General features: G+C 45.4%; 1 long non-coding RNA gene across 1 annotated transcript in view; it reads left to right on the forward strand.

Annotated features, from left to right (window-relative positions):
- Positions 1-1,541, forward strand: part of LOC140190574 (uncharacterized) — a 65,519-nt gene extending 63,978 nt beyond the window's left edge. The window contains exon 3 of the long non-coding RNA XR_011883635.1: positions 777-1,541. This is a non-coding gene — a long non-coding RNA (uncharacterized lncRNA). The remainder of the gene's footprint in view (positions 1-776) is intronic.
- Positions 1,542-19,425: the final 17,884 nt, after the last annotated feature.

Here is a 19,425-nt window from a genome sequence, read left to right on the forward strand (position 1 = left end):
GCGGTATAAGTTTCATTGATGAAGGGAGACTGAGGTAGTCAATGGATTTCCTGTTTTTAGCAGAGAAGCCAAACACACCAGTCAGACAGAAATAGCGGTCTGTCACATGATCCTTCTGCTCTCGCCATATCACCGCGACAGCGAATGGCATTGACTTCCGAGTTTCTCTGAGCTAAGCTCTAAGGTCAACAGTGCAGACAGCATGACAAATGCGAGGAGCAATTTTACACCCGAAGTGGAGCTCATAGGCTTTCTTAATAAGAGGAGTCATGCTCTGTCTTTGAGATTTAAGTGTATATTAACCATAAATATAACAGAAAGTATCAGAGCTGATGCAATATTGACATAGAGTATAAGCATCAAAGTGATGGCAACCGATATACATGTAAACACAATGCATAGAACAGTGTGGTGTGATGCTTTTAAAACCTGCCCTGCCTAAGCATGTCCAGGCATGCCTGGACAAGCTAGAAGGCTTTTCAGCTGACATTGTGGCCAACATTTTAATTGACTTGAATTATGAATTGAAATAGAAAAAAATACCGGCACTTTCAAAAAAATGGCGTGTGATAGGGAAATTTCATGGTGATTTTCATGATCCGCAGCCCAAACTCCATAGGATACACCCAAAAGTATTCAGGAAGCAAAATATTTTTGTAGTCGAAAGACTAGCATAAGAAAATTATAGATTCAGAAGAAAATCATTTAATTCTTTGTTTGCCAGTGATGAATACAATTGTTCTAGCCATAACAATACGGTAATTTTTTATCTTCAGACTTTGAAGTGAACAAGTCATGGCAGAGTGATTCACTGAACACCTTGAAACTGTCTACACTCCTTCTTGGCCGTTCCATCCACTGGATGCAAAGAAGCAACTCTTCACATTTTCACCAGCACCATCTCCCAAATCCACAATCTCCATTGCAGATTCTTCTCCCTCCCCAGCTTACGGACGCCAAACTTAAGCAGAGCCCAGGAGATGAGGAATATGGATTTGGCCTACTGCTGAGATCTGCGGGCATGAGAGATCTTGTTTAGTGACTGCATTACCAGGTTGTAAACTATTTGTGTTAAGGACAGTTCACAGAAAAAAGTGGGCAGGACACCACAGCTCCAAGCTCCCCAAGTTAAACACCATCCAAACTTCCAATTATTTTTTTGTTTATTTTTTCATTGTTATTGGTTTGAGGTCCTGTAACTTCTGGCTTAACAGCATCTCTGCCAAGTGGTAGGCAGCAGACTGGATCCCCATCTCTGTGCCTTAATTTGTCTGCTATCATGTTCACCATCTTGCTGCTATCACTGGTCGCCTCTGTACCACAGCGGTTAACGTGATACCATAACAGCTTGCTGCGTCGGACTCTGGAGTTCAATCCTGGTTCAATCCCAGTGTCATTTGTAAGGGGTATCTGTATGTTCTCCCCTTGGAATACGTGGCTTTTCACTGGGTCCTCTGGTTTCCTCCCACAGTCCAACGAGGTACCGGGTGGGTTAGTTGGTCATTGTAATTTGTCCTGTGATTAGTGTTATTGGGCGTTACTGGGAGGTGCTACTTAAGGACCAGAGGGCCTATCCACCCTGTACCTCTGAATAAATACATAAAACCTTCATAGGTTTTGTGGACATTCTGCATCATCTTTTCTAAAAATCCTGTGTACTGTAGGGAAAAAATTACGTCAGATGTAATCTGTGCAAAGAGAGAAGGTAGTATTTAAAGTACAATTTGTCTTTATGACTTTGGCATACAAGATTATGAAGGGTATAGATAGGATTAAATGCAAGCAGGCTTGTTCATCGGAGGATGGGTGAGAATAGAACTGAGGGTGGTGAGAATTCAACTGAGGGGGGTGAGAATAGAACTGAGGGTGGGTGAGAATAGAACTGAGGGTCGGTGAGAATTCAACTGAGGGTGGGTGAGAATTGAACTGAGGGTGGTGAGAATTGAACTGAGGGTGGATGAGAATAGAACTGAGGCTGGTGAGAATAGAACTGAGGGTGGGTGAGAATAGAACTGAGGGTCGGTGAGAATTCAACTGAGGGTGGGTGAGAATTGAACTGAGGGTGGGTGAGAATTGAACTGAGGGTGGATGAGAATAGAACTGAGGATGGTGAGAATAGAACTGAGGGTGGTGAGAATTCAACTGAGGGTGGGTGAGAATTGAACTGTGGTGAGAATTGAACTGAGGGTGGTGAGTATAGAACTGAGGGTGGTGAGAATTCAACTGAGGGTGGGTGAGAATTGAACTGTGGTGAGAATTGAACTGAGGGTGGTGAGAATAGAACTGAGGCTGGTGAGAATAGAACTGAGGGTGGGTGAGAATAGAACTGAGGGTCGGTGAGAATTCAACTGAGGGTGGGTGAGAATTGAACTGAGGGTGGGTGAGAATTGAACTGAGGGTGGATGAGAATAGAACTGAGGATGGTGAGAATAGAACTGAGGGTGGTGAGAATTCAACTGAGGGTGGGTGAGAATTGAACTGTGGTGAGAATTGAACTGAGGGTGGTGAGAATTCAACTGAGGGTGGGTGAGAATTGAACTGTGGTGAGAATTGAACTGAGGGTGGTGAGAATAGAACTGAGGGTGGTGAGAATTCAACTGAGGGTGGGTGAGAATTGAACTGAGGGTGGTGAGAATTGAACTGAGGGTGGATGAGAATAGAACTGAGGGTGGTGAGAATTGAACTGATGGTGAGTGAGAATTGAACTGAGGGTGGTGAGAATTGAACTGATGGTGAGTGAGAATTGAGCTGAGAGTGGGTGAGAATAGAACTGAGGGTGGTGAGAATAGAACTGAGGGTGGTGAGAATAGAACTGAGAAGTGAGAATTCAACTGAGGGTGGGTGAGAATTCAACTGAGGGTGGGTGAGAATAGAACTAGAAGTCATAGGTTAAGAGTGAAAGGTGAAAAATTTAAGAAGAGCTTCTTCACTCACAGGGTGCTGAGAGTGTGGAATGAGCTGCTAGTGGAAGAGACGGATGCGGGCTAGATTCACCGTTGAAGTAAAGTTTGGATGAGAACACAGATGGGAGGAGCATGGATGGCTATGGTCCAGGTGCTTGTCGAGTGGACTGGGTGGAATAATAGTTCCAGTCCTGAAGAAGAGTCTCGGCCCGAAACATCGACTGTTCAGTCACTTCCTTAGATGCTGCCTGGCCTGCTGAGTTCCTCCAGTATTTTGTGTGTGTTACTTCTGATTTCCAGCATCTGCTGATTTTCTTGTGTTTCGAATATTGGTTCAGCATTGACCAGAAGGGCCCAACGTCCTGTTCTCTGTAGTGTTCTCTGACTCGATAACATTGACCAGAAGGGCCAAATGGCCTGTTTCTACACTGTAGTGTTCTCTGACTCGATAACATTGACCAGAAGGGCCAAATGGCCTGTTTCTACACTGTAGTGTTCTCTGACTCGGTAACATTGACTAGAAGGGCCAAATGGCCTGTTTCTACACTGTAGTGTTCTCTGACTCGATAACATTGACTTCAGTTCACAGCAATAATTAGAAGCTAAATATCATCATTATCATTTAAGATTCAACTACAATAATTGGTCATTTAAGCTTTTGTGTTAAATTTCAGAATACTTCCCAAGAAGTTTCATATTTAGAACAAAACATTTCCAAAATAAAACATGCTGGTTGAACAAGATGATGCAAGTTATGGGCAGGTGGGCTGATGTGAGATACTCTTTCCCATGACAAGGAAAATGGTAACCAAAGGACATTGTCATTAAATAATTGGCCAAGGAAGATCAGTACAATTATTGACACACACCATCCCCTTCCCATTGGCTAGGTGAAGTAGGTATGTGGATTTGTACCTGAGAAAAAGATCAGAAAGTATACCACATGTCTCATTTACAATGCAAGATGGTGTGGAATCCATGGCTGAATAGTTAACTCTTAAAAAAGGCAAATTTGCCAGACTCTGGGAAAAGAACATGGAGAATCGGACCAAATCAAAGAAAGTAAATTATTGACAATGGGCTGAAAGGCCTCCAGTTCATAGAATTCAACTGAGGGCAAAAAACAACTATAGAGGAATACACAAGATAGGAGATGGAGAATTAAGATTCACTCTCCAATCCATGTTGCACCAATCCTTTCCTTACAACTGTTCAGGTAGCATGGAAAAAAAAACAAGATTCTTTCAATTTAAAAAATAAGTTTTAATCATTATATATACTACATAGACAGACAGACACACACACAAACATATATAGTGCTAGGGTGACTAAGACTTTTGCACAGTACTGTATTTGTCACTGTGGAGTGGAGAGCGAGTTTATAAATCTGATGGGAGCAAAAGATGTTGAGAATGGTGAGGGTGGAGCGCTGTGGGACAAGTGGGAGAGAAGAATTGCTAGAGGAGGGGGTTGGCATGAGTGCAGACACACCCAGCCTTGAGGCACCGGGCAAGCACATTTGATTTCAAACCATTGGTTTATTAATCATTACAGAATGTCTCTCTGGTGCTTCCCGCTCCCTCACCTTTCCCTTCCCCTTTTCCCAACCATAATTTCCCTCTGCCTGTCCCCCTCCCACCCTTAACCCACAATAGATTCAGGTTTATCATTATTCTCATATGTTATGATTTTTTTTGCGACAGCAGTACAGTGCAATACATAGAATTACTACAGTTTTGTGCAAAAGTGTGAGGTAACCTATATTTTATATATATATATGTCCCTATGACTTTTGCACAGTACCCTATATACACATATCCATAAAAAAGAAAAAAAAGTAAAACAAAATCTTTACATACATGGTCGATGACAATTCCTTCTAGCACTAGGTTAGAGTGATTGGATCATCCAAAATCTTCCTTAAAGACAGGAAAGTAGGACCCAGCAAAAGAAAAGGGTACAAAGTACTTGTCAAGTGAGTATTAGCCATGAAGTGACTTTGCATAATGATTAGTGATGGTGTATGTGTGAAATTCTTTTGACTGTTAGATCTCTTCTTATTATTAATACTCAGATTGGAAACAAGATATGCAATGATAATTATCTATCAGCCACTCCGGAATTCGCTGATGTGAAGCGGGGTGACAATTCAAATCTGGATGGTGGCTATTAGCTGCAGGATGCTGACGATGTTTCTCATTCCATTGCACCAAATCCATGTTTTGAATGCAAGGAAAGGCACCGAATGGAAGCACATCAACAGAAAATGTTAGTGTCTAGCTGAGTATGTAGTTCAGTCATGTTAACCACATTGTTTTCAGTTTTATAATGCCTTTAACGTTCGTGTAAGTGTAATCATTGAAGAAAGCACAGCTGCACCTCCACTTAGAAGTTTGCGAAGATTTGACATGACATCTAAAAATTTGACCAACTTTTTGGATGTGTACTGGAGAGTATGTTGACTGGCTGCATCACAGACCGGTACGGAAGCTCCAATGCCCTCGAATGGAAACTCCTACAAAAAGTGGGCGGCAGCACAGTAGCGTAGTGGTTGGAGCAACACTCTACAGTACCGGCGGCCTGGGTTCAATTCCTGGCACTATAAGGAGCTTATACATTCTCCCCGTGACCGCGTGGGTTTCCTCTGAGTGCTCTGGCTTCCTCCCACAGTCCAAAGATGTACCAGTTGATAGGTTAGGGTTAGCCCGTGATTAGGCTAGGGTTAAATCGGAATGTTGCTGGGCAGCGCAGCTGAAAGAGCTGGGAGGGCCTACTCCACAATGTATCTCAATAAATAAATAGATAGATAAGTATCATGGATACAGCCCAGTCCATCACAAGAGGTTTACTAAAATGTTGCCTGGGTTTCATCTCCTAAGTTACAGAGAAAGGTTGAACAAGTTAGGTCTTTATTCTTTGGAGCGTAGAAGGTTGAGGGGAGACTTGATAGAGATGTTTAAAATTATGAGAGGGAGTGATAGAGTTGACATGGTTAGACTTTTTCCATTGAGAGTGGGGAAGATTCAAACAAGAGGGCATGGGTTGAGAATTAGAGGACAAAAGTTTAGGCGTAACATGAGGGGGAACTTCTTTACTCAGAGAGTGGTGGCTGTGTGGAACGAGCTTCCAGCAGAAGTGGTTGAGGCAGGTTCGATGTTGTCATTTAAAGTTAAATTGGATGGATATATGGACAGGAAAGGAATGGAGGGTTATGGGCTGAGTGCAGGTTGGTGGGAATAGGATAGGGTAAGAGCTCGGCACAGACTAAAAGGGCTGCGATGGCCTGTTTCCATGCTGTAATTGTTATATGGTTATAAGACAATCCCTCCCCGATCATTGAGCATCAACATAGAGCGTTGTCACAGGAATGGAGAATCCATTATCAGAGACCCCTGCCACCCAGGCCTCACAGGAGCCTCAGGACCCACAGGACCCACACCTCCAGTTTCAGGAACAATTACTACCCCTCAACATCAGGCTCTTCAACCAGACAGGATAACACTCAACTTCACTGGGGATGGGGCTGCGCTCACCTATAGACTCACCTTTAAGGACTCTTCATCTCATGTTCTCAACATTTATTGTTTAGTTATTTATTATTACTTTTTTTTTCCTTTTTGTATTTGCACAGTTTGTTTTTTGCACATAGGTTGTTTGTCCGTCCAGTTGGGTGCAGTCTTTCAATGATTCTATTGTGTTTCTTGTATTTAGTTCAAATGCCTGCAAGAAAGTGAATCTCCGGGTTGTATATGGTGATGTACATGTGCTTTGATAATAAAGTTACTTTGAACCTTTAAATGGAGCATTGTGAGATGAACATAAAACCAATACTCAAAAGGAAATACCAATGCTCTTGTTAAAGCGCCAGTTTTACAACTATCTTTACGAAGTAGGCAGAAAAGTTTAAGAATGGAATTCCAGAGCTTTGTTCTTGGTAGCAGGCGGCCCAACTGCCATAGGTGATTAAAATGGAGGGTGTGCAAGAGTCCAGAACGGAAGATTTCGGAAATCTCACTGTGCTGTTGGACAAAAGGAGGAGACAGAGATAGAACAGGGTGAGGCCATGGGTGATTTATGAATGATGAACAATGGGAGGTATTGTTGTGCCAGGAGCCAGTGCAGTTCCAGAATAGTAAATCATTTTCTTCTTCATTTGGTGAATTATACACAACTGTGTTGTTAACATAGTTTGCTGAAATCTTCAAAACTTAAGGATAATTGACAATTGTCCCGATGAAGGGCCTCGGCCCAAAATGTTAACTCTTTATTCCATTTGATAGACGCTGACTGACCTGCTGAGTTCCTCCAGCACTTAATGTGCGTTGCTCCAGATTACCAGATCTGCAGAATCTCTGGTGTTCAAAGATTACCAGTAAGTTTTCGCCTGCCTTCAGTAGTGCCAACTTAAACCAGAAGTGTCATTCATAATAAAACATTTTGTTGACTTTGTTTTGTTTTGAGAGTGAATTGGCCAACTTGTAACCAAGAGAAATTGAATTAATAATGGCAGGTGCCTGTTCGAACATGAGAAGTAGGGATTTTCCTCAGCTCAGGCTCAGAGAATGGAAAGTGTTGGTCCAGAAATAAGAATCCAGTGTTACGGCTATAAGCAAGGGTGAAGATCTCTGCAAAGGATGGTCTTGAAGCAGAGATGGAGTCAGCTAACCTAACCTGCAATAGCCTGTTAGCTGGTGCACAGGAAAGCAATTTGAATAAAAACAACAAAACGAAATAAATGCATAGTTTCGAGTGACAGCCATGCGCTAATTGCACTGACTCAACCCAAAGCCCTTCAACCACAGACAAGCTGTACAGAAATAGACAGTGACTACCATAACTGCACAAAGAATTTAATAAATACTGAAAATCACCAAGCAAGCTTTCACACCTCATTGGAAAAGAATTTTATTTTCAAATGTCAGTTGCTCTTCACTCCAATAGTCTAACTATTCTTCAGATAGTTGACTTCTTAACACTTAGCAGGAGGAGTATATATGAGACCAAAATAACAGAGTGCTTCTTCTTCACTTGATGAATTACATACAACTATTTTGTTAACATATTTTGCTGTAATCTTCAAAACTTCAAGGATAATTGATATTAAGGCATTTAATTGTTTTTGTTTTGAATTGAGATTTGGCCAAATTGTTAATGGGCCCAATAAAAAATTTCTCCTTATAACTTACCCTTAGTTCATCATCGGCCTTGATTTGCAACCCATCCCTAACCTCCCTTTACATCCCCTTGCACATGATTGCCTCCCAGTTCTACATCCATCCACGGTAAAATTGCCAGTCTGAAACCCACCAGTTTAAATCCATGGTATATTGCTACACAGTAAATGTTCCCTCAGTGAATTGTTTCTGGAGGAAATTGGTGACTTAGAATGTGGATTCCAAAGTCTTTTTTTTACTCAAAATCCTTTGTAAATCTAACACACTAGCATATAAAGAAGTAGTCAGCCGTGTGGAATGGCATTCAGTCGTGTGTAACACCCACAGGATTTCTTACCACACACGCATAGCCCTCTGATGCCTTGGAAGAGCCCTCCAAATCACATCCTGGCCTTTGTCCTTCCCTTTTTCTTAAACCATGTCCAACCCTGCAAACCCCACCACAACCTTTCTGTTTCCTGATTTCTGGTCTCTTTCATCTTGGCCCTATATTGACTCTATATTCCTCTCCATAGATACCACCCGACCTGCTGAGTTCCCCTTACATTTTCTGTGTGTGTTATACTAATCTCATTCTGTGCTTTCAGCTGCCGAAGCATTTAGTGAGACCTCCCACCCGTGACATCCTTGCATTCCCATTTCTCCATCTCCTGCTTTAAGATGCCACATTATACTATCTCAAGATCAAATTGTCAGTCACCGATCATGATGTCTGTGGCTTGGTGTTAACAACCAGCTCGCCCCACCCAATTACGTCTCGAGACCAATCAACCTACTAACCTGGATGTCTTTGGAATGTGGGAGGAAACCAGTGCACCCAGAGGAAAAGCTGATGAATCCGAAGGAACAGCAGAGAGCAACACAGTTTGGCAGCAGTGGTGTCACAGGAGTTGCCAGTCAGTATTGAACTCAAAGTAGGACTGCTTTAGGGACTCCAGCTCTGGGTTTACTCCTGGATCCTTCCCATGAGTGGGTGTAGCCGCAAAGCAGCGGAGGTTTGAGACCAGAGCTTCTCTTCTCCTAGGCGAGCTGCTAGCCGTGGCTGACAAGCCCTATCTGCTCAGAGCGACAGGTTTTAAGGCACCAGTAACCTGTTTTTGCCCCTTCTTCTGTCAGTAGAAACAGTTCCACTGGGCTTAGTAGCTAAGTCACATGTGAAGGCCAGGAACTGGACTTGGTTGTCAGCAGCTATTTGAGAGCACTTGATAGGTAGTAGAAGCTTATCCCCACTACCCACTCACTCCCCACTAATATGACAATCTTTAGGAACCACCAAATCCTAACCATTTGAGTAACTAACCATCCAGAATCCTCTTACAAGTCTCAGTGAGATCAAATGACATCAATTCTCCTGTTACTTCTCCATGGACTGCAATCTATTCTTCTTTCCAAGAATTTCTCCATTTCCATTTTGTAATTTACTGTTGGGTGTAATGAGCTCTTTGAGCCTGTGTGGGGTGCTGAAGAGGGTTGAGGTCTGAGGTGTTTCGGAGTACCTGAATTGGTTAATTGTTGCTTAATGAGAGTCATTAATCATTTAGTGTTCCTGCAACACACATAAAAGTTGCTGGTGAACGCAGCAGGCCAGGCAGCACATCTAGGAAGAGGTACAGTTGACATTTCAGGCTGAGACCCTGCATCAGGACTAACTGAAGGAAGAGTGAGTAAGGGATTTGAAAGTTGGAGGGGGAGGGGGAGATCCAAAATGATAGGAGAAGACAGGAGGGGGAGGGATGGAGCCAAGAGCTGGACAGGTGATTGGCAAAAGGGATACAAGAGGATCATGGGACAGGAGGTCCGGGAAGAAAGATGGGGGGGGGGACCCAGAGGATGGGCAAGGGGTATATTCAGAGAGACAGAGGGAGAAAAAGGAGAGTGAGAGAAAGAATGTGTGTATAAAAATAAGTAACAGATGGGGTACGAGGGGGAGGTGGGGCATTAGCGGAAGTTAGAGAAGTCAATGTTCATGCCATCAGGTTGGAGGCTACCCAGACGGAATATAAGGTGTTGTTCCTCCAACCTGAGTGTGGCTTCATCTTTACAGTAGAGGAGGCTGTGGATAGACATGTCAGAATGGGAATGGGACGTGGAATTAAAATGTGTGGCCACTGGGAGATCCTGCTTTCTCTGGTGGACAGAGCGTAGATGTTCAGCAAAGCGGTCTCCCAGTCTGTGTCAGGTCTCGCCAATATATAAAAGGCCACATCGGGAGCACCGGACGCAGTATATCACCCCAGCCGACTCACAGGTGAAGTGTTGCCTCAGCTGGAAGGACTGTTTGGGGCCCTGAATGGTGGTAAGGGAGGAAGTGCAAGGGCATGTGTAGCACTTGTTCCGCTTACACGGATAAGTGCCAGGAGGGAGATCAGTGGGGAGGGATGGGGGGGACGAATGGACAAGGGAGTTGCATAGGGAGCGATCCCTGCAGAATGCAGGGGGGGGGAGGGAAAGATTTAGTGTTCCTTGTGTTTTTCTTGAGTGACTCACTCTTTGTAAGGTGCTGCCTATGTTCTTTTGGAATTATTATGAATAAACTCTTGTCACCATCTCTACATTGGAGTCGGTCTTCCCTCTGCACTTGGGTTCCAATATTGCCAGCCTTCATTGTGTGAGTTGAGACAATCCCCTGCTGATGATCATGTATGGTAAAGACATCAGTCCCAAACTTTGAGCATGGATCTACACTAGGCTGGACTTTCCCTGCCCTCTGAAGGTCCCTATTAGGAGTGACGAGAATTTCATAGGTCACCAAATCAACCTAATTCTGATTCTGATAGTTGAACTCAAAATCACAAGGTGAATGTAACTGGCCAGGATTGAGTCATAACCTGGGGATGGAGGAGGTTTTGCTTGTATTGGAGTGTTATACCAAACTTTCCCTCAGGAGATATAATGGGTGGGGAAAATTCCAAATTTTTCCTTCTGTATGTCACTCATCAACATCATCTTAAAATAAACAATAACATCTACACAAAGGCATGCTTATTATATCCTCGATATAAAAGAATATTTGCAGAATCTTTCACAAAATATGTCTCACAGTGAATGAATTAATTGTGAATTGTTGACAAGGCCAATACATCCCTATGAACTCAGCAAGTTCCTAGAAATTCAATGATCGGAGGGCCTTTCATTCATATAGCACCTGTCAACGTAACATTTTCCAGCCAATATTTTGTGCCATGTGGAGATTACAGCTGTCAATATGCCCACCGAGCTCCAAAAAACAGTAAAATAATACACACAAAATGCTGAAGGAACTCAGCAGGTCAGACAGCATCTATGGAGGGGAATAAACAGTCGACTTTTTGGGCTGAGGCCCTTCATCAGGACTGGAAAGGAAGGGGGAAGATGCTAGAATAAAAAAGGGAGGGGGAGGGAAGACAGGCTGGAAGGAGATAGGTGAAGAGTACATGGTTGAAGAGTTGGTTATGACCAGATGATAGAGTCTCAGAGTAATGCAGCACTGAAATAGACCTTCAGACTAACTGGTCCACACTTGACTACAGCATCCTCCTGTTAGTCCCATTTACCTGATTTCAGCCCAAACCCCTCCAAGCTCTTCCCCTTCATGCACTTACCCGTCTCAAACTCTTCCTCTGCCAACACAATCCAGGCACTCACTACCCTTTGTGGAAAGAAGTTGCAGTACTTCTCAGATCTCTTTGAAATCTCTCACTTCCTATCTTATATCTCTGCCCCTATCTTAATTTGGCCACCCCAACTCCGGAGAAAGGACCATGATCCTTTCTGCCTTATCCATACTCTTCATGATTTTGCAAGCGTCTACGAGTTATTCTCCTATGTCCAAGGGATAAATTTCCATGGTGGCCAATCTCTCTCTTTAGCACAGGCCCTTTTGTCCTCATAATTTTTTTTCTGCACTTTCTCCAGCTTGAGAATTTTAGTAGATTTTTTTCTACCAAAGTTTTACAAAGGTGACCTCGTTTGAGGAACCTTCTCGGATACTCTCATCTATTAGTGCAGCACTAAATTCCTGAAGCAATATTTCAATATTTCATATCACCACACCCCCTCAACTGACCTGAGCGTTGAGTTCTTGTCTTCGCCAATTCAGTCATCTTTGCGATAGGCACAACATCATATTCATGGGCCTGAAGAGAATGCTGCAAATTTTGTGATCTTCTGCGTAAGGCCCTAATTTTCATAGAACATAGAACATAGAATAGTACAGCACAGTACAGACCCTTCGGCCCACAATGTTGTGCCGACCCTCAAACCCTGCCTCCCATATAAGCCCCCACCTTAAATTCCTCCATATATCTGTCTAGTAGTCTCTTAAACTTCACTAGCGTATCTGCCTCCACCACTGACTCAGGCAGTGCATTCCACGCACCAACCACTCTCTGAGTAAAAAACCTTCCTCTAATATCCCCTTTGAACTTCCCACCCCTGACCTTAAAGCCATGTCCTCTTGTATTGAGCAGTGGTGCCCTGGGGAAGAGGCACTGGCTATCCACTCTATCTATTCCTCTTATTATCTTGTACACCTCTATCATGTCTCCTCTCATCCTCCTTCTCTCCAAAGAGTAAAGCCCTAGCTCCCTTAATCTCTGATCATAATGCATACTCTCTAAACCAGGCAGCATTCTGGTAAATCTTCTCTGTACCCTTTCCAATGCTTCCACATCCTTCCTATAGTGAGGCGACCAGAACTGGACACAGTACTCCAAGTGTGGCTAACCAGAGTTTTATGGAGCTGCATCATTACATCGCGACTCTTAAACTCTATCCCTCGACTTATGAAAGCTAACACCCCATAAGCTTTCTTAACTACCCTATCCACCTGTGAGGAAACTTTCAGTTTTTAATTCTCCATTGAAATTCAATCACATAGAGTGGAAAATCTGGCACACCATGGTCCAATTTCCAAGAAGTTGCACATTTCCTTGCAATTCCCTGACATGGTAGTACCTGCCAATGCCTTCAGGGGACGCTCACTGTTTATAGCTGCAATTTATCACTGTCGCTATCATATGTATTTACTTTTGAAGAAAGTCAGTTATAACTTTCTCCTCATTTACTGCCAAGATCAGTGAAATTATTTTTAAAAAAGCTGCTGACACAGATTTCCGATTGAGGGGCACACTTTCTATTTTGCAGGAGGGTGCCTGAGTTAAAACTGCAGTTCTGACTGATGCCCCAGCACATGCCAGAAGAAAATAATGTCCAAGCTCCACTGGTTTTGACTTCAGCTGTTAAACGAGCAGAAACACAGGGGTTGAGGAGTGGCGGTGGATGGCATTTGTAGGACAACAGGAAGAAAGACAGTGAGAAGCCAACAGACAATGCGGAAGAAATAAAGAGGGTGCGGACGAGGGCAGCAATGTGGGGGTGAGTCAGAGAGAGAGAATCAAGGTTGACAGATAGCAAGCTAGGAATAGAGACAGAAGCAGAAGAATACAGAAGAGAGAGGAAGGAAGGAAGAGAGTGGCAGAGGGAGAGAGGAAAGAGAGAAATGATCATGCAGGATAAAGAGAGGAAGATGAAGGAAATAAAGAGATGAAAAACTTTTGGAAATCCGGGCAAGCTGCAAAGGCTCGGAAATATACCCAGGATAATCTTGCTGACTTTCTGGTGTACTGCAGTCTTGACCCACACTTGATCATGTGGGAGTGACACATGCCAGAAAACCAAAACTATTTTTCATTACGATATGAATCACATGCCTCAACATGCGATGTCAAATTAAATTTGCTTTACAGACATTACCCCTAGTTACACAAAATGCTGGAGGAACTCAGCAGGTCTGGCAACGTCTATGAAACTGATGTCAATGTCCCAGCAACACACATCAAAGTTGCTGGTGAACGCAGCAGGCCAGGCAGCATCTCTAGGAAGAGATGCAGTTGGCGTTTCAGGCCGAGACCCTTCGTCAGGACTGAGAAGGAAGGGGGAAGATGCCAGAATGAAAAGGCATGGGAGGGGATGGAGGAGAGCTAGAAGGTGATAGGTGAAGCCAGGTGGATGGGAAAGGTAAAGGGCTGGAGAAGAAGGAATCTGATAGGGGTGGAGAGTGGACCACAGAGGAAAGGAAAGGTAGAGGGAATCCAGGGGGAAGTAATAGGCAGGTGAGAGGTGGTTAAAGGCTAAAGTGAGAAATAGAAGAAGGGAGGCGGAGGGAAAAAATTACCAGGAGAAATTGATTAGTCATGTCATCAGCTTGGAGGTTACTTAGATGGAATATAAGAATACACTGCTCCTCCACCCTGAGGGTGGCCTCTTCTTGGCACAAGAGTAGGCCATGGACTGACATGTTGGAATGGGAATGTGCATTGGAATTAAAAGGTTTGGCCACCAGGAAATTCTGCTTCATGTGGATGGTGCAGAGGTGTTTGACAAAGCGGTCCCCCAATTTACAACCAGTCTCACCAGTGTGGAGGTGGCCACATTGGGAGCATCAGACACAATAGATGACGGCGGCAGATTCACAGGCGAAGTGTTGCCTCACCTGGAAGGATTGCTTTGGGCCCTGAAAATCCCAAGGTATTAACTACCCCTCACTGACAGAGAAACAATAGATACGTGTGATTTTTGCAGACATAAGCGACTGTTGATGCTGGAATCCGGAGCACAAAAGTCTACCACTGGGGGAGTTCAAAGAGTCAAATGCCATCAACAGTGGCAAAGGGATGATTGAGGCCTGCATTGGGATTGAGGGTATTGAGGAAAGGTATGACAAGAATCTGGTTGATGCTGACGAGTTGGGTTGGACCGTAGGCAGATGGATCTGGGGTGGGCAGTGATGGTGCTGAGACAAACTGGTGGGTGATAGGTGGAAACATTGTCATCATCATTATGTGCAGTGTCCTACGACCTGGACAATCATGGTCTAACCATGATCATGATTGTTTGGCAAATTTTTCTACAGCAGTGGTTTGCCATTGCTTTCTCCTGGGCAGTGTCTTTACAAGACGGCTGATCCCAGCCATTATCAGTACTCTTCAGATATTGTCTGCCTGGCATCAGTGATCGCATAACCAGGACTTGTGATATGCTTCAAAGTTGCTGGTGAATGCAGCAGGCCAAGCAGCATCTGTAGGAAGAGGTACAGTCGACGTTTCAGGCCCAGACCCTTCGTCAGGACTAACTGAAGGAAGAGTGAGTAAGGGATTTGAAAGTTGGAGGGGGAGATCCAAAATGATAGGAGAAGACAGGAGGGGGAGGGATGGAGCCAAGAGCTGGACAGGTGATTGGCAAAAGGGGATACGAGAGGATCATGGGACAGGAGGTCCGGGAAGAAAGACAAGGAGGGGTCCAGCAACGACCATGGACACCTTCACAGCGATTACGCAACCACCAACTGCGACGCCAGCCTTGAACTCCAGGCCGGGTCTTTATGTGCTGTTGTTGTGACTCCCGTCTCCCCTTCCCCCACCAATACTCTGCAATCCCGTCTCCTTCAGATCCCATCGTCAGCTCCTGGGTACTCAGAGGCTCCATCTTCCTCTCACCCCAACCCACCCCTCTCCACTGACACCCCCAGCCTCCCCCCTCTGATCCCAGCTCTCATCCGTGCCGGGTCTTTACCATCCCCTCCGACCTTCAACTGTCGGAGGCAGAACGCTCTGTCCTCAGTAAGAGCCTTACGTTTGTCCCCCTTCGCCCACACCTCAGCAAGTTCCGTGTTCGCCATGATGCGGAACTTTTCTTCCGCCGTCTCCGTCTCCGAGCCTACTTCTTCGGCAAGGACTCTTCCACCCCCACCGATGACCCCTTCTCCCGTCTTCAACCCTCCTCTTCTTCATGGACACCCCACTCTGGTCTTCTGCCTGCTCTGGATCTCTTTATCGCTAATTGCCGACGGGACATCAACCGCCTCGACTTCACCGCACCTTGTCCCCATTCCAACCTCACTCCTTCGGAACGCTCTACTCTCCACTCCCTCCGCACTAATCCTAACCTTATTATTAAACCCGCCGATAAGGGGGGTGCTGTTGTAGTCTGGCGTACTGACCCCTACCTTGCCGAGGCACAGCGACAACTCGCGGATACCTCCTCTTATTTACCCCTCGATCGTGACCCCACTAAAGAGCACCAGGCCATTGTCTCCCACACCATCACCGACTTTATCCGCTCAGGGGATCTCCCATCCACTGCTACCAACCTTATAGTTCCCACACCTCGCACTTCCCGTTTCTACCTCCTACCCAAGATCCACAAACCTGCCTGTCCTGGCCGACCTATTGTCTCAGCTTGCTCCTGCCCCACCGAACTCATTTCTGCATACCTCGACACTGTTTTATCCCCCCTTGTTCAATCCCTTCCGACCCATGTTCGTGGCACTTCTCACGCTCTTAAACTTTTCGATGATTTTAAGTTCCCTGGCCCCCAGCGCTTTATTTTCACCATGGATGTCCAGTCCTTATATACTTCCATCCCCCATCAGGAAGGTGTCAAAGCTCTACACTTCTTTTTGGATTCCAGACCTAATCAGTTCCCCTCTACCACCACTCTGCTCCGTCTAGCGGAATTAGTCCTTACTCTTAATAATTTCTCCTTTGGCTCCTCCCACTTCCTCCAAACTAAAGGTGTAGCTATGGGCACCCGTATGGGTCCTAGCTATGCCTGCCTTTTTGTTGGGTTTGTGGAACAATCTATGTTCCGTGCCTATTCTGGTATCTGTCCCCCACTTTTCCTTCGCTACATCGATGACTGCATTGGCGCTGCTTCCTGCACGCATGCAGAACTCGTTGACTTTATTAACTTTGCCTCCAACTTTCACCCTGCCTTCAAGTTTACCTGGTCCATTTCCAACACCTCCCTCACCTTTCTAGATCTTTCTGTCTCTGTCTCTGGAGACAGCTTATCCACTGATGTCTACTATAAGCCTACTGACTCTCACAGCTATCTGGACTATTCCTCTTCTCACACTGTCTCTTGCAAAAACGCCATCCCCTTCTCGCAATTCCTCCGTCTCCGCCGCATCTGCTCTCAGGATGAGGCTTTTCATTCTAGGACGAGGGAGATATCTTCCTTTTTTAAAGAAAGGGGCTTCCCTTCCTCTACTATCAACTCTGCTCTTAAACGCATCTCCCCCATTTCACGTACATCTGCTCTCACTCTATCCTCCCGCCACCCCACTAGGAATAGGGTTCCCCTAGTCCTCACCTACCACCCCACCAGCCTCCGGGTCCAACATATTATTCTCCGTAACTTCCGCCACCTCCAACGGGATCCCACCACTAAGCACATCTTTGCCTCCCCGCCTCTCTCTGCATTCCGCAGGGATCGCTCCCTACACAACTCCCTTGTCCATTCGTCCCCCCCATCCCTCCCCACTGATCTCCCTCCTGGCACTTATCCATGTAAGTGGAACAAGTGCTACACATGCCCTTGCACTTCCTCCCTTACCACCATTCAGGGCCCCAAACAGTCCTTCCAGGTGAGGCAACACTTCACCTGTGAGTCGACTGGGGTGATATACTGCGTCCGGTGCTCCCGATATGGCCTTTTATATATTGGCGAGACCCGACGCAGACTGGGAGACCGCTTTGCTGAACATCTACGCTCTGTCCACCAGAGAAAGCAGGATCTCCCAGTGGCCACACATTTTAATTCCACATCCCATTCCCATTCTGACATGTCTATCCACGGCCTCCTCCACTGTAAAGATGAAGCCACACTCAGGTTGGTGAAACAACACCTTATATTCCGTCTGGGTAGCCTCCAACCTGATGGCATGAACATCGACTTCTCTAACTTCCGCTAAGGCCCCACCTCCCCCTCGTACCCCATCTGTTACTCATTTTTATGCACACATTCTTTCTCTCACTCTCCTTTTTCTCCCTCTGTCCCTCTGAATATACCTCTTGCCCATCCTCTGGGTCCCCCCTCCCCCCTTGTCTTTCTTCCCGGACCTCCTGTCCCATGATCCTCTCGTATCCCCTTTTGCCTATCACCTGTCCAGCTCTTGGCTCTATCCCTCCCCCTCCTGTCTTCTCCTATCATTTTGGATCTCCCCCTCCCCCTCCAACTTTCAAATCCCTTACTCTCTCTTCCTTCAGTTAGTCCTGACGAAGGGTCTCGGCCTGAAACGTCGACTGTACCTCTTCCTAGAGATGCTGCTTGGCCTGCTGCGTTCACCAGCAACTTTGATGTGTGTTGCTTGAATTTCCAGCATCTGCAGAATTCCTGTTGCTTGTGATATGCTTAGTCATAGTCATAGTCATACTTTATTGATCCCGGGGGAAATTGGTTTTCGTTACAGTTGCACCATAAGTAATAAATAGTAATAGAACCATAAATAGTTAAATAGTAATATGTAAATTATGCCAGTAAATTATGAAATAAGTCCAGGACCAGCCTATTGGCTCAGGGTGTCTGACCCTCCAAGGGAGGAGTTGTAAAGTTTGATGGCCACAGGCAGGAATGACTTCCTATGACACTCTGTGTTGCATCTCGGTGAAATGAGTCTCTGGCTGAATGTACTCCTGTGCCCACCCAGTACATTATGTAGTGGATGGGAGACATTGACCAAGATGGCATGCAACTTAGACAGCATCCTCTTTTCAGACACCACCGTCAGAGAGTCCAGTTCGATCCCCACAACATCACTGGCCTTACGAATGAGTTTGTTGATTCTGTTGGTGTCTGCTACCCTCAGCCGCTGCCCCAGCACACAACAGCAAACATGATAGCACTGGCCACCACAGACTCGTAGAACATCCTCAACATCGTCCGGCAGATGTTAAAGGACCTCAGTCTCCTCAGGAAATATGACCATCCACCACCTGGTCCCATGGCTTTACTTGTCCCTGATCAGGGGGCTAAGCAGGTGCCACACATTGCCGGAGGGTGATCTGCAGGCTGATGGAGAGAAGGAATGCCTTACACCTCCTTTGGTAGAGACGTATCTCTAACCCGCTATCTGTGATAGGTGGAAGCACAAGTAGAAAAGACATTTTAACCCCACGGAGCCAGGTAGGGGAGAGGAAGGGTAGTGACTGAGGCTGGTAGGTGATAGGGAGAACAGAATGAGGGAAAATGATGGACAGGGGGAACCAGATGGGGAAAGAATAAGAAAGATGATCCAAGGGAGAAGAAACCCTTTGGGTGATGGTAGATGGAGCCAAATGGGGCAGAGTGATGAATCTGGACCAAGAGGGTTGGAGGGAGGATTGGAAATGGTGAACAATGGGAGAGAGCCCTTGGGTGGACTGTTGACAATGGAAGAGATCCACAGAGGAATGGGTTACCTGAAATTGATATCTATTTGGAAGCTGGATGAACAAGCCTAGCTGGCCCCAAACAGGAGTATGGACCTTCTATAAATATGCTGATCTGAATCAAATGACATCATCAGGACCAAACGGCAAATCACCAGC

The sequence above is a fragment of the Mobula birostris genome, chromosome 30, assembly GCF_030028105.1.
Source record: "Mobula birostris isolate sMobBir1 chromosome 30, sMobBir1.hap1, whole genome shotgun sequence".
NCBI lineage: Eukaryota > Metazoa > Chordata > Chondrichthyes > Myliobatiformes > Myliobatidae > Mobula > Mobula birostris.